Raw genomic sequence first — 13,684 nt, forward strand, 5'->3', positions numbered from 1 at the left:
ACGTTCACACCTTCTTGTAGCCGAACACATGCACTCCTGCTTTTGATGATGTATGGTTGGGCATTCGCACCTTTTTTTTACCCATTTTTCAGGTATTATGGGTGGACATTCACACCTTCTTGCAGCTGAACACCTCCTCTCCCACTTATGATCATGTGTGGTTTGATTTTCGGAAATTTTCTTTCATGTTTTCTAGCAATTATTGATGGACATTTAGACCTTCTTGCAGCTGAACACCACCTCTCCCGATTTTGATTATGTATGGACCGGCATTTTTACCTTTTCTAACACATTTTTCAGCAATTATGGTTGGAGATTCACACCTATTCACAGCCGAATAATCCCCTACCGCAATTTGATGGTGTATAGTCGGGCATTCTCACCCTTTCTCATTAGCTTTTTGCAAATTATGATCTGACATTCACACCTACTTCCAGTTGAACAGCTCTGCTCCCGCTTTTGATTATGTTTGGTTAGATATTCGAATCTTTTCTTAACTGCTTTTTACAAACTTTGGTCGGACGTTCACAATATCTTGCAGCCGAACAACTCCGCTTCCTCTTTTGATTGTGTACAGTCGGGTAATTTAACCTTTTCTTACCCGCTTTTTACCATCTATGGTCGGACATTCACACCGTCTTACAGCGGAACACCTCCGCTCCCTCTTTTGATGATGTATGGTTAGGCATTCGCACCTTTTCTTACCCATTTTTCAGTAATTATGGGTAGACATTCACACCTTCTTGCAGCTGAACACCTCCTCTCCCGCTTATGATCATGTGCAGTTTGATATTCGAAAATTTTCTTTCATGTTTTCTAGCAATTATTGATGGACATTCAGACCGTCTTGCAGCTGAACACCTCCGCTCCCACTTTTGATGGTGTATAGTCGGGCTTTCGAGCCTTTTCTTCCCCGGTTTTTACAAATTATGGTTGGACATTCAGACCTTCTTGCAGCCGAAAACCTCCACTCCCTCTTTTGATCATACATTGTCGGGCATTCGCACCTTTTCTTACCCGCTTTTTACAAACCATGGTCGGACTTTCACACCTTTTAGTAGCCGAACAACTCCGCTCCCGCTATTGATTGTGTACAGTCGGGTATTTTAACCTTTTCTTACCCGCTTTTTACCAACTATGGTTGGACATTCACACCTTCTTACAGCAGAACACCTCCGCTCCTTCTTTTGATTATGTATGGTTTGACATTCGCACCTTCTCTCACCCGCCTTTTACTATGGTCGGCCATTCACAGCTTCCTCTCCACCATACTTGTATGGTGGGATATTCACACCCACTTGCATCCGAAGACCTCCGCCCCCACTTTTGTTGATATTTAGTCGGTCATTCGCACCTTACCCGCTTTTGGCAAACTATGGCCTTCTTGCAGCCAAACACCTCTGATCTCGCTTTTGATGATGTAAGGTTGGGCATTCAGACCTTGCTTCACCTGCTTTTCACCAAATATAGTCGGACATTCACACCTTCTTGCAGCCGAACACTTCCGCTTTTAGTGTTCTATGAGGCATTCACATATATTTTTTCACCGTATTTTATAGATTATGGTTGGAAATTCTCACCCACTCTCATCCGAAGACATCTCCTCCCGCTTTTGTTAATATATAGTCGGGCATTCGAACCTTTTCTTACCCGCTTTTTACAAATTATGGTCGAACATTCACACCTACTTGCAGCTGAATACTTCCGCTCCACCTTTTAGGTATGTATGGTTGGCATTTGCACCTCTTTTTATACTGATTGCTGAAGATTAAGTTGTTCTTTCTCAAACTACAAATTTTTTTAATTGTTGAAACTTGATTTGAAGTGGATAAATAAGGAGGACAAACAGTTTTAAGTCAGGCTGATAGAAGGAATTAATTTTATAGCAAAATCTGTATTTCGTCATATGTCGAGAGATGCTTATTGCTGAAGAAGTTCTTTCTCATTCTACAAAGTACAACGTTGTTTATCGTTGAAACTTGATTAGACATGAATAAATATGAAGGACAAAGCAGTCTTAACTTGGTTTGAGTTAAGGAATTCGTTTTATAGGAGAATCCGAATTCGTGCATAACTCATAAAATAGAGCTTATTTTCGGATTCCTGAAGAATGATTCTGGTTCTTTCTCATAATACAAAGTTGGTTGTTTATTGTTGAAACTTCATCAGAAGTGAAGAAATAAATGAATGCCTATCAACAAATGTGGGATCTAAACTCTAGTGCTTCCTCTAAAATAATTTCCTTTCTCAATTTAGAAATGTGTGTGTGTAAGTCACAACACCCGTGACACCAAAACGGCTTTCTTTTCTCTACACTCTGCACTATGAGCACACACACCAAATCAGAAAGGCTTTTTTCTCTCTTTTCTACATTATGGACTGTGGGGACACAAAACCGCTCTCTCTCTTTTTTTTTTTATCGTGTGCCAGGGCGTTGTCTCATGTATTAGATTAAGCTTAAGATACGAATGGGTTTATCAGTCACATCAGAATCCATACATACTGATCCTCCCGTAATAAAATGGTCGGATCTTATCAAACACACTTTGTTTCTTGTGACAATCAAGTCAGCGAAACAGCGTATACACGTCAAGACACTGAATCAAGTTTGCCACAAGAACTCATAAGTTTGGCAGTATTGCTCTGCCATCAGCAATGATACACCCATTTTATTTTCGTGAGACATGTGCAAGCACCTGTTCATCTACTGTTCTATCACTATGAATTAGTGATCTATTATCAATAAGGATACTTCTACAACTACTATCAAAGTATGTCCGGACTTCTTATGTTGTCAGTTGCTATATATGAATAAGTGGGTAGCTATTGACAAGCATTAAGCATGTCACACAGCCCAAACATATAACATTTCAGGACACACCACACAGTTAACAACCACAGTGAAGCGTGTCAAAGCCCAAACATGTAACATTCAACAGGACACTTACACAACACATTCAAATCAAACAGTCAGACAACATACAAGAACATATACCCCAGCCGGCATTGCTCCCTGCCTATTTTCGTACAGCACACTATGTGTGCGCACACCTTTATTCACAAACTCTTCAACTTATACTCTTTTACCGAAGCTGCTACAGCTCGATTGGCCGAATACCCTTAGATCCTATTTCGGTGAATTTGACATCTGCCTTACATGTAACAGATTAGCGGTTTAGCAGTTTTAATTTAGTTTGAGTGAAGGAATTAATTTTATAGCAAAATCCGAAATCGTGAAGCACTCATGAAAGTAAGCTTATTCTCGGATTCCTGAAACTTTAGATTTGCTCTTTCTTTTACTGCAAAGTACAACGTTGTTTTTTTTGTTTAAATCTTTCTAGACATGGTAAATATGAACGACAAAGCAGTTTTAACATAGTTTGAGTGAAGGAATTCATTTTATAGATAAAATCCCAAGAGTATGCTGAGAAAAGAGAGTGAATGCGAAGTAGACTTTAACACGGCTATGGGAGCGAGCCGAGTGTCGGCTAACCGGGAGAATTGCTTGAAAGAAACGCGACACCGAATGAGCGGTCAGAACAAAGCCTCAATACGGGATTCTCGTGGTGTTTTTGTTGCTGCCTTGTCTTTTGCATAGAGTAAAAGACAAGACAGCCATCGAATAGGGCCCGATTGTTCCTACTTGGTCAGCCGAGGAGCAAGGGGGGGGGGCAGGCTTTACCTTTGCGGGTGAAGCCCTTTCTGTCTGTGCAAAAGAAATCTTGCTACTTTGCAGAGTGACTTCTCTGAGTAGAGTCGCCTTACAAGACAAGGCAGCCATCGAATAGATTGTTTCTACTTGGTCAGCCGAGGAGCGGGGGGGGGGGCAAGCGTCTCAACCAAGCAAAGCTCACCAAGTAGGAACAATCGGGCCCTTTTCGATGGCTGCAACACCTGAAAGAGATATTGATGCGAGACCCGATCAAATGCTTTTTCAAAGTCTAAATTTAAGATGACAAGCCGGGTGTTTCTGTCTCTAGCGTAATCAATGATGTCTCGAATCAGTACGAGGCTGTCGGTGAGTTGTCTCCCTGAGATGGCACAAGCTTGGTCTGGGTGAATTACCTCCTCTAAAACAGAGGACATCCGTGTCGCTAAAACCTTGCTAAAAAGTTTACAGTCAAAGTTTAAAAGTGTGATGGGCCTCCAATTCTTTAGGTCAGTCTTATCATTTTTTTTATAAAGTAGAGTCACTATTCCCACTCTAAAACTGTCAGGCAGTCGGTCGAGTTTTTCAAAATCTTTAAAAACATCTAAAATGTCTGATGATAAAAGGTCCCAATAGGTCAGATAGAATTCTGCAGGAAGCCCGTCTAAACCCGGAGCTCGACTTCTCTTAAAACCTGTTAGGCATTTTTTTAATTCTAAAGCAGTAAAATTCTGTGTCAAGTGTGCATTCTCTTTTACGGTTTTGTCAACGAATTTTAAGATTTCTGCCGATGTTTCCAAGTGCACTGGTTTCTCTTTGTACATGTTACTATAAAAGGTATGTACAGTTTCAATCATCTCTTGTGTGGATTTTGTTAAAAACCCATCTTCTCTTTTTAGATTTTGAATACACTCCTTTTTATTTATAACTTTCTTTCTTTTTCACCTTCCTCAATTTCCTGCTCCCTGCTTCTTACAAAAATTCCTTTACTCTTTATTTCTGCTAAAACTGACATTTCCTTTTTGACATCTTTGATTTCTTCTTTAAAGTCTATGCCACACTGATTTAGTTTAAAGTAGCGCTGTAAGCGTTTATGTAGTCCCATCATACATCTATTCTCTTTCCTTTTTTTACGTTTACCTTGCTGTTTAAAAAAAGTCTGGGTCGTTTCCTTCACCATTTCCCACCATTGTGCATGTGTTTCGTAGAGGTCTTGAAGGGTCTGCCACTCTTTATAACATTCCCTGTACTGACTGACTATGATTTCATCCTCCAACAGGGAACAGTTGAGTTTCCACAGACCACTTCCTACCGTCACACCAGAAGGGGGTGAAAGGGTGCAGGAGAGCATAAGGTGGTCTGAAAAGAAAACAGGGGTTAATCTAACATCAGTGGGTGGGCAATCTCTAGTAAAGAAATAATCAATGCGAGAGGCTCTGGTGCCATCATGACTAAACCAGGTGAAGCCCTCCTCTCTGGGATGCATGGTTTTAAAACAGTCAGTAAGCTTAAAATCCCTGCATATGCCCTGAAGTAAAATCGAAGTCTTATCCACTTTAAAATCTACCCCTGCTCTTTTTCTATCTTTCCTGCTCAAGATACAGTTAAAATCCCCTCCTACAACTAAAGGTACTTGCCCTAGCATGTAAAGCTGTATATCTTCTAAAAGGTCATACCTTTCATTTTTTCCATTGAAACCATAAATATTTAAGAGGTTAAAGTCTTGCCCCATAAAATTCAAGTGTGCTAAAAGTGCCCGTCCGTCTCTCACCACTGTGCTACCTTTCACCAGAACATGCGGATTTTTAATTAGAATGGCCACACCATCATTTTTATTTTGATTTGAGCCACTCCATATCGATAAATGGGGCCACATTTCCTCCCATTGTCTATGGTTTTTTAAAAAAGGTAGTCCACATTCTTGTATTAAAAACACATCTGATTTTATGGAGTCTAAGATGGATAAAATACTCTGGGCTCTTGTCTTTGATTTCACACTTCTCACATTTAGTGTTGAGAAGGTGAGAACCATTAAAAGCATAAAGGAAAGTAGGTATGTCATTTTCGTTTTTCTAAGTTATCAAAACAAATTACACACAGGTTATTTCTTGGGAAACTAGCTCTTCCTTCATTTCTTTAGGTGAAAAGTGAGTAGGTTGATCTATATTTCCTTTTCGGACTCTCGGTGTTGGCCTCTGACGCAATGTTGCATTTAACTTTGAGTCCCTGGGGGTCGAGTGCAGAGCTGAAGTTAAAAAGGAGACCTCATTTGGTGAGTCGGAGGGGAAGACTCTAGGTTCTTCCACTGAAGAACTGTCTGAAAGGGACCTAACCCTTCCCCTCTTCTCTGATACCACTGGGGAATCAGAGGCTCAGATGCCGTCCTCTTCGGCTGTTGACCTTCGGGGAGGTGAGTATCTTCACTAGACTCACCTGTCTGCTCTTCCTCCTCATTTAGCGTAGCTCCACCCTCTGCCTGTGAATTCTCACAGACTTCAACACTGAGTGGTGAGGCCTCTACAGGCCCCTCCCCTTTTTGCTCCTCACTTCCAATCCAAGCTTTTGGCGGGAAGTTTGAATTTATTGGGTCAACCTCTTCACTTTGTTCACCAACTGCCACCTTTGGTCCTTCTCTTTGTTGGCTTGACTGTGGCTTTACCGTCTTTAATTTGTTGGCAAAAGATTTAGGGCAATCTCTGAAGAGGTAATTTAATTCTCCACAGAGATTACATTTCCTGCCATTTGGACACTCTCCAAAAGTTTGCCCAATTTCTCTGCTCTTCCCACATAACACCTTGGTACAAGCCTCAACCAGGTGCCCATGCTCACCACACTTGCGGCAGAACTTGGGCTGCCCCTGGTAGTGGATGTAATCTCGGTTTTCAAGGTGGCCAGAGTGTCGCCCACCCGCTGCACTGAGCACTCTGGGTGCTTGCTGCACCCAGCAAGCACCATTCAAGCAACAACTTTGCACTCCAGCTTCGAACATCGGCACAGTCGCAACAAGTAAGGCGACTCTACTCAGAGAAGTCACTCTGCACAGTAAGAAGATTTCTTTTGCACAGACAGAAAGGGCTTCACCCGCAAAGGTAAAGCCTGCCAAAAATAGAAACAACTCATTAGTGCTGCTCAACATTGTACTTTGCAGTAAAAGAAAGAGCAAATCTAAAGATTCAGGAATCCGAGAATAAGCTTAGTTCTTCACGATTTCGGATTTTGCTATAAAATTAATTCCTTCACTCAAACTAAATTAAAACTGCTAAACCGCTAATCTGTTACATACAAGGCAGATGTCAAATTCACCGAAATAGGATCTAAGGGTATTTGGCCAATCGAGCTGTAGCAGCTTCGGTAAAAGAGTATAAGTTGAAGAGTTTGTGAATAAAGGTGTGCGCACACATAGTGTGCTGTACGAAAATAGGCAGGGAGCAATGCCGGCTGGGGTATATGTTCTTGTATGTTGTCTGACTGTTTGATTTGAATGTGTTGTGTAAGTGTCCTGTTGAATGTTACATGTTTGGGCTTTGACACGCTTCACTGTGGTTGTTAACTGTGTGGTGTGTCCTGAAATGTTATATGTTTGGGCTGTGTGACATGCTTAATGCTTGTCAGTAGCTACCCACTTATTCATATATAGCAACTGACAACATAAGAAGTCCGGACATACTTTGATAGTAGTTGTAGAAGTATCCTTATTGATAATAGATTACTAATTCATAGTGATAGAACAGTAGATGAACAGGTGCTTGCACATGTCTCACGAAAATAAAATGGGTGTATCATTGCTGATGGCAGAGCAATACTGCCAAACTTATGAGTTCTTGTGGCAAACTTGATTCAGTGTCTTGACGTGTATACGCTGTTTCGCTGACTTGATTGTCACAAGAAACAAAGTGTGTTTGATAAGATCCGACCATTTTATTACGGGAGGATCAGTATGTATGGATTCTGATGTGACTGATAAACCCATTCGTATCTTAAGCATAATCTAATACATGAGACAACGCCCTGGCACACGATAAAAAAAAAAAAGAGAGAGAGCGGTTTTGTGTCCCCACAGTCCATAATGTAGAAAAGAGAGAAAAAAGCCTTTCTGATTTGGTGTGTGTGCTCATAGTGCAGAGTGTAGAGAAAAGAAAGCCGTTTTGGTGTCACGGGTGTTGTGACTTACACACACACATTTCTAAATTGAGAAAGGAAATTATTTTAGAGGAAGCACTAGAGTTTAGATCCCACATTTGTTGATAGGCATTCATTTATTTCTTCACTTCTGATGAAGTTTCAACAATAAACAACAAACTTTGTATTATGAGAAAGAACCAGAATCATTCTTCAGGAATCCGAAAATAAGCTCTATTTTATGAGTTATGCACGAATTCGGATTCTCCTATAAAACGAATTCCTTAACTCAAACCAAGTTAAGACTGCTTTGTCCTTCATATTTATTCATGTCTAATCAAGTTTCAACGATAAACAACGTTGTACTTTGTAGAATGAGAAAGAACTTCTTCAGCAATAAGCATCTCTCGACATATGACGAAGTACAGATTTTGCTATAAAATTAATTCCTTCTATCAGCCTGACTTAAAACTGTTTGTCCTCCTTATTTATCCACTTCAAATCAAGTTTCAACAAATAAAAAAATGTTGTAGTTTGAGAAAGTACAACTTAATCTTCAGCAATCAGTATAAAAAGAGGTGCAAATGCCAACCATACATACCTAAAAGGTGGAGCGGAAGTATTCAGCTGCAAGTAGGTGTGAATGTTCGACTATAATTTGTAAAAAGCGGGTAAGAAAAGGTTCGAATGCCCGACTATATATTAACAAAAGCGGGAGGAGAGGTCTTCAGATGAGAGTGGGTGAGAATTTCCAACCATAATCTATAAAATACGGTGAAAAAAAATATGTGAATGCCTCATAGAACACTAAAAGCGGAAGTGTTCGGCTGCAAGAAGGTGTGAATGTCCGACTATATTTGGTGAAAAGCAGGTGAAGCAAGGTCTGAATGCCCAACCTTACATCATCAAAAGCGAGATCAGAGGTGTTTGGCTGCAAGAAGGCCATAGTTTTCCAAAAGCGGGTAAGGTGCGAATGTCCGACTAAATATCAACAAAATTTGGGGCGGAGGTCTTCGGATGCAAGTGGGTGTGAATATTCCACCATACAAGTATGGTGGAGAGGAAGCTGTGAATAGCCGACCATAGTTTGGAAAAAGCGGGTAAGAAAAGGTTTGAATGCCCGAACATACACCATCAAAAGAGGGAGCGGAGGTGTTCCGCTGTACGAAGGTGTGAATGTCCGACCATAGTTGGTAAAAAGCGGGTAAGAAAAGGTTAAAATACCCGACTGTACACAATCAATAGCGGGAGCGGATGTGTTCGGCTACAAGAAGATGTGAAAGTCCGACCATGGTTTGTAAAAAGCGGGTAAGAAAAGGTGCGAATGTCCGACAATGTATGATCAAAAGAGAGAGCGGAGGTTTTCGGATACAAGAAGGTTTGAATGTCCCACCATAGTTTGTAAAAAGCGGGTAAGAAAAGCTTCGAATGCCCGACTATACACCATCAAAAGCGGGAGCAGAGGTGTTCCGCTGTAAGACGGTGTGAATGTCCGACCATAGTTGGTAAAAAGCGGGTAAGAAAAGGTTAAAATACCCGACTGTACACAATCAATAGCGGGAGCGGAGTTGTTCGGCTACAAGAAGGTGTGAAAGTCCGACCATGGTTTGTAAAAACCGGGAAGAAAAGGCTCGAAAGCCCGACTATACACCATCAAAAAGAAGGTTTGAATGTCCATCAATAATTGCTTTAAAACAAGAAAGTAAATTTTCGAATATCAAACCGCACATGATCATAAGCGGGAGAGAAGGTGTTCGGCTGCAAGAAGGTGTGAATGTCCACCCATAATTCATGAAAAATGGGTAAAAAAAAGGTGCGAATGCCTAACAATACATTATCAAAAGCAGGTGTGAATGTCAGATCATAATTTGTAAAACGCTGATGAGAAAGGGTGAGAATGCCCGACTATACACCATCAAATGCGGGAGCGGAGGTGTTCGGCTCTGAGTAGGTGTGAATGTCCGACCATAATTGCTGAAGAATGTGTTAGAAAAGGTAAGAATGCTGGACCATACATCATCAAAAGCGGGAGAGGTGGTGTTCGGCTGCAAAAAGGTGTGACTGTTCGACTAAAGTTTGTAAAAAGTGGGTAAGACAAGGTGCGAATGCCTGACAATGTATGATCAAAAGCGGGAGCGGAGGTGTTCAGCTGCAAGAAGGTCTACATGTCCATCAATAATTGCTAGAAAACATGAAAGAAACTTTTCGAAAATCAAACCGCACATGATCATAAGTGGGATAGGAGGTGTTCAGCTGCAAGGTGTGAATGTCCACCCATAATTCCTGAAAAATGGGCAAAAAAAAGGTGTGAATGCCCAACCATACATCATCAAAAGCAGGAGTGGAAGTGTTCGGCTACAAGAAGGTGTGAACGTCCAACCAAAATATGTAAAAAGAAGTTAAGAAAAGGTTCGAATATCCAACCAAACATAATCAAAAGCGGGAGCAGAGCTGTTCGACTGCAAGTAGGTGTGAATGTCAGATCATAATTTGCAAAAAGCTGATGAGAAAGGGTGAGAATGCCCGACTATACACCATCAAATGTGGGAGCGGAGTTGTTCGGCTGTGAGTAGGTGTGAATCTCCGACCATAATTGCTGAAAAATGTGTTAGAAAAGGTAAGAATGCCGGTCCATACATCATCAAAAGCGAGAGAGGTTGTGTTCGGCTGCAAGTAGGTGTGAATGTCAGGCCATAATTACTCACAAACGGGTAAGAAAAGGTAGTATTGCCAGACCATATATGATCAAAACAGGGAGCGGAGGTGGTTCAGCTGCAAGAAGGTTTGAATGTCCGACTAAAGTTCAAATATATTAACAAAAGCGGGAGGAGAGGTCTTCGGATGAGAGTGGTTGAAAATTTCCGACCATAATGTATTAAATGCGGTGAAAAAAAGGTGTGATAGAACACTAAAAGGTGGAGCGGAAGTGTTCGGCTGCAAGAAGGTGTGAATGTCCGACTATATTTGGTGAAAAGCAGGTGAAGCAAGGTCTGAATGCCCAACCTTACATCATCAAAAGCGAGATCAGAGGTGTTTGGCTGCAAGAAGGCCATAGTTTGCCAAAAGCGGGTAAGGTTCGAATGTCCGACTAAATATCAACAAAATTTGGGGCGGAGGTCTTCGGATGCAAGTGGGTGTGAATGAGTGGTCAGCTAGACTAGAAAAGCGCTATACAAGTACAAGTCCATTTACCATTTACCATACAAGTATGGTGGAGAGGGAGCTGTGAATAGCTGACCATAGTTTGGAAAAAGCGGGTAAGAAAAGGTTTGAATGCCCGAACATACACCATCAAAAGAGGGAGCGGAGGTGTTCCGCTGTACGAAGGTGTGAATGTCCGACCATACTTGGTAAAAAGCGGGTAAGAAAAGGTTAAAATACCCGACTGTACACAATCAATAGCGGGAGCGGATGTGTTCGGCTACAAGAAGATGTGAAAGTCCGACCATGGTTTGTAAAAAGCGGGTAAGAAAAGGTGCGAATGTCCGACAATGTATGATCAAAAGAGAGAGCGGAGGTTTTCGGATACAAGAAGGTTTGAATGTCCCACCATAGTTTGTAAAAAGCGGGTAAGAAAAGGTTCGAATGCCCGACTATACACCATCAAAAGCGGGAGCAGAGGTGTTCCGCTGTAAGACGGTGTGAATGTCCGACCATAGTTGGTAAAAAGCGGGTAAGAAAAGGTTAAAATACCCGACTGTACACAATCAATAGCGGGAGCGGAGTTGTTCGGCTACAAGAAGGTGTGAAAGTCCGACCATGGTTTGTAAAAACCGGGAAGAAAAGGCTCGAAAGCCCGACTATACACCATCAAAAAGAAGGTTTGAATGTCCATCAATAATTGCTTTAAAACAAGAAAGTAAATTTTCGAATATCAAACCGCACATGATCATAAGCGGGAGAGGAGGTGTTCGGCTGCAAGAAGGTGTGAATGTCCACCCATAATTCAAGAAAAATGGGTAAAAAAAAAAGGTGCGAATGCCTAACAATACATTATCAAAAAAAGGTGTGAATGTCAGATCATAATTTGTAAAAAGCTGATGAGAAAGGGTGAGAATGCCCGACTATACACCATCAAATGCGGGAGCGGTGGTGTTCGGCTCTGAGTAGGTGTGAATCTCCGACCATAATTGCTGAAGAATGTGTTAGAAAAGGTAAGAATGCTGGACCATACATCATCAAAAGCGGGAGAGGTGGTGTTCGGCTGCAAAAAGGTGTGACTGTTCGACTAAAGTTTGTAAAAAGTGGGTAAGACAAGGTGCGAATGCCTGACAATGTATGATCAAAAGCGGGAGCGGAGGTGTTCAGCTGCAAGAAGGTCTACATGTCCATCAATAATTGCTAGAAAACATGAAAGAAACTTTTCGAAAATCAAACCGCACATGATCATAAGTGGGATAGGAGGTGTTCAGCTGCAAGGTGTGAATGTCCACTCATAATTCCTGAAAAATGGGCAAAAAAAATGTGTGAATGCCCAACCATACATCATCAAAAGCAGGAGTGGAAGTGTTCGGCTACAAGAAGGTGTGAACGTCCAACCAAAATATGTAAAAAGAAGTTAAGAAAAGGTTCGAATATCCAACCAAACATAATCAAAAGCGGGAGCAGAGCTGTTCGACTGCAAGTAGGTGTGAATGTCAGATCATAATTTGCAAAAAGCTGATGAGAAAGGGTGAGAATGCCCGACTATACATCATCAAATGCGGAAGCTGAGTTGTTCGGCTGTGAGTAGGTGTGAATCTCCGACCATAATTGCTGAAAAATGTGTTAGAAAAGGTAAAAATGCCGGTCCATACATCATCAAAAGCGAGAGAGGTTGTGTTCGACTGCAAGTAGGTGTGAATGTCCAGCCATAATTACTCAAAAACGGGTAAGAAAAGGTAGTAGCCAGACCATATATGATCAAAACAGGGAGCGGAGGTGGTTCAGCTGCAAGAAGGTTTGAATGTAAAACTAAAGTTCAAATATATTAACAAAAGCGGGAGGAGAGGTCTTCGGATGAGAGTGGTTGAAAATTTCCAACCATAATGTATAAAATGCGGTGAAAAAAAAGGTGTGATAGAACACTAAAAGGTGGAGCGGAAGTGTTCGGCTGCAAGAAGGTGTGAATGTCCGACTATGTTTGGTGAAAAGCAGGTGAATGCCCAACCTTACATCATCAAAAGCAAGATCAGAGTTGTTTGGCTGCAAGAAGGCCATAGTTTGCCAAAAGCGGGTAAGGTGCGAATGTCCGACTAAATATCAACAAAATTTGTGGCGGAGGTCTTCGGATGCAAGTGGGTGTGAATATCCCACCATACAAGTATGGTGAATAGCCGACCATAGTTTGGAAAAAGCGGGTAAGAAAAGGTTTGAATGCCCGAACATACACCATCAAAAGAGGGAGTGGAGGTGTTCCGCTGTACGAAGGTGTGAATGTCCAACCATACTTGGTAAAAAGCGGGTAAGAAAAGGTTAATATACCCGACTGTACACAATCAATAGCGGGAGCGGATGTGTTCGGCTACAAGAAGGTGTGACAGTCCGACCATGGTTTGTAAAAAGCGGGTAAGAAAAGGTGCGAATGTCCGACAATGTATGATCAAAAGAGAGAGCGGAGGTTTTCGGATACACGAAAGTTTGAATGTCCTACCATAGTTTGTAAATAGCGGGTAAGAAAAGGTTCGAATGCCCGACTATACACCATAAAAAGTGGGACCGGAGGTGTTCCGCTGTAAGATGGTGTGAATGTCCGACCATAGTTGGTAAAAAGCGGGTAAGAAAAGGTTAAAATACCCGACTGTACACAATCAATAGCGGGAGCGGATGTGTTCGGCTACAAGAAGGTGTGAAAGTCCGACCATGGTTTGTAAAAAGCAGTTAAGAAAAGGTTCGAATATCCAACCAAACGTAATCAAAAGCGGGAGCAGAGCTGTT

The sequence above is a fragment of the Leuresthes tenuis genome, unplaced genomic scaffold (assembly GCF_036924035.1).
Source record: "Leuresthes tenuis unplaced genomic scaffold, fLeuTen1.0.hap1 SCAF_20, whole genome shotgun sequence".
Lineage (NCBI taxonomy): Eukaryota > Metazoa > Chordata > Actinopteri > Atheriniformes > Atherinopsidae > Leuresthes > Leuresthes tenuis.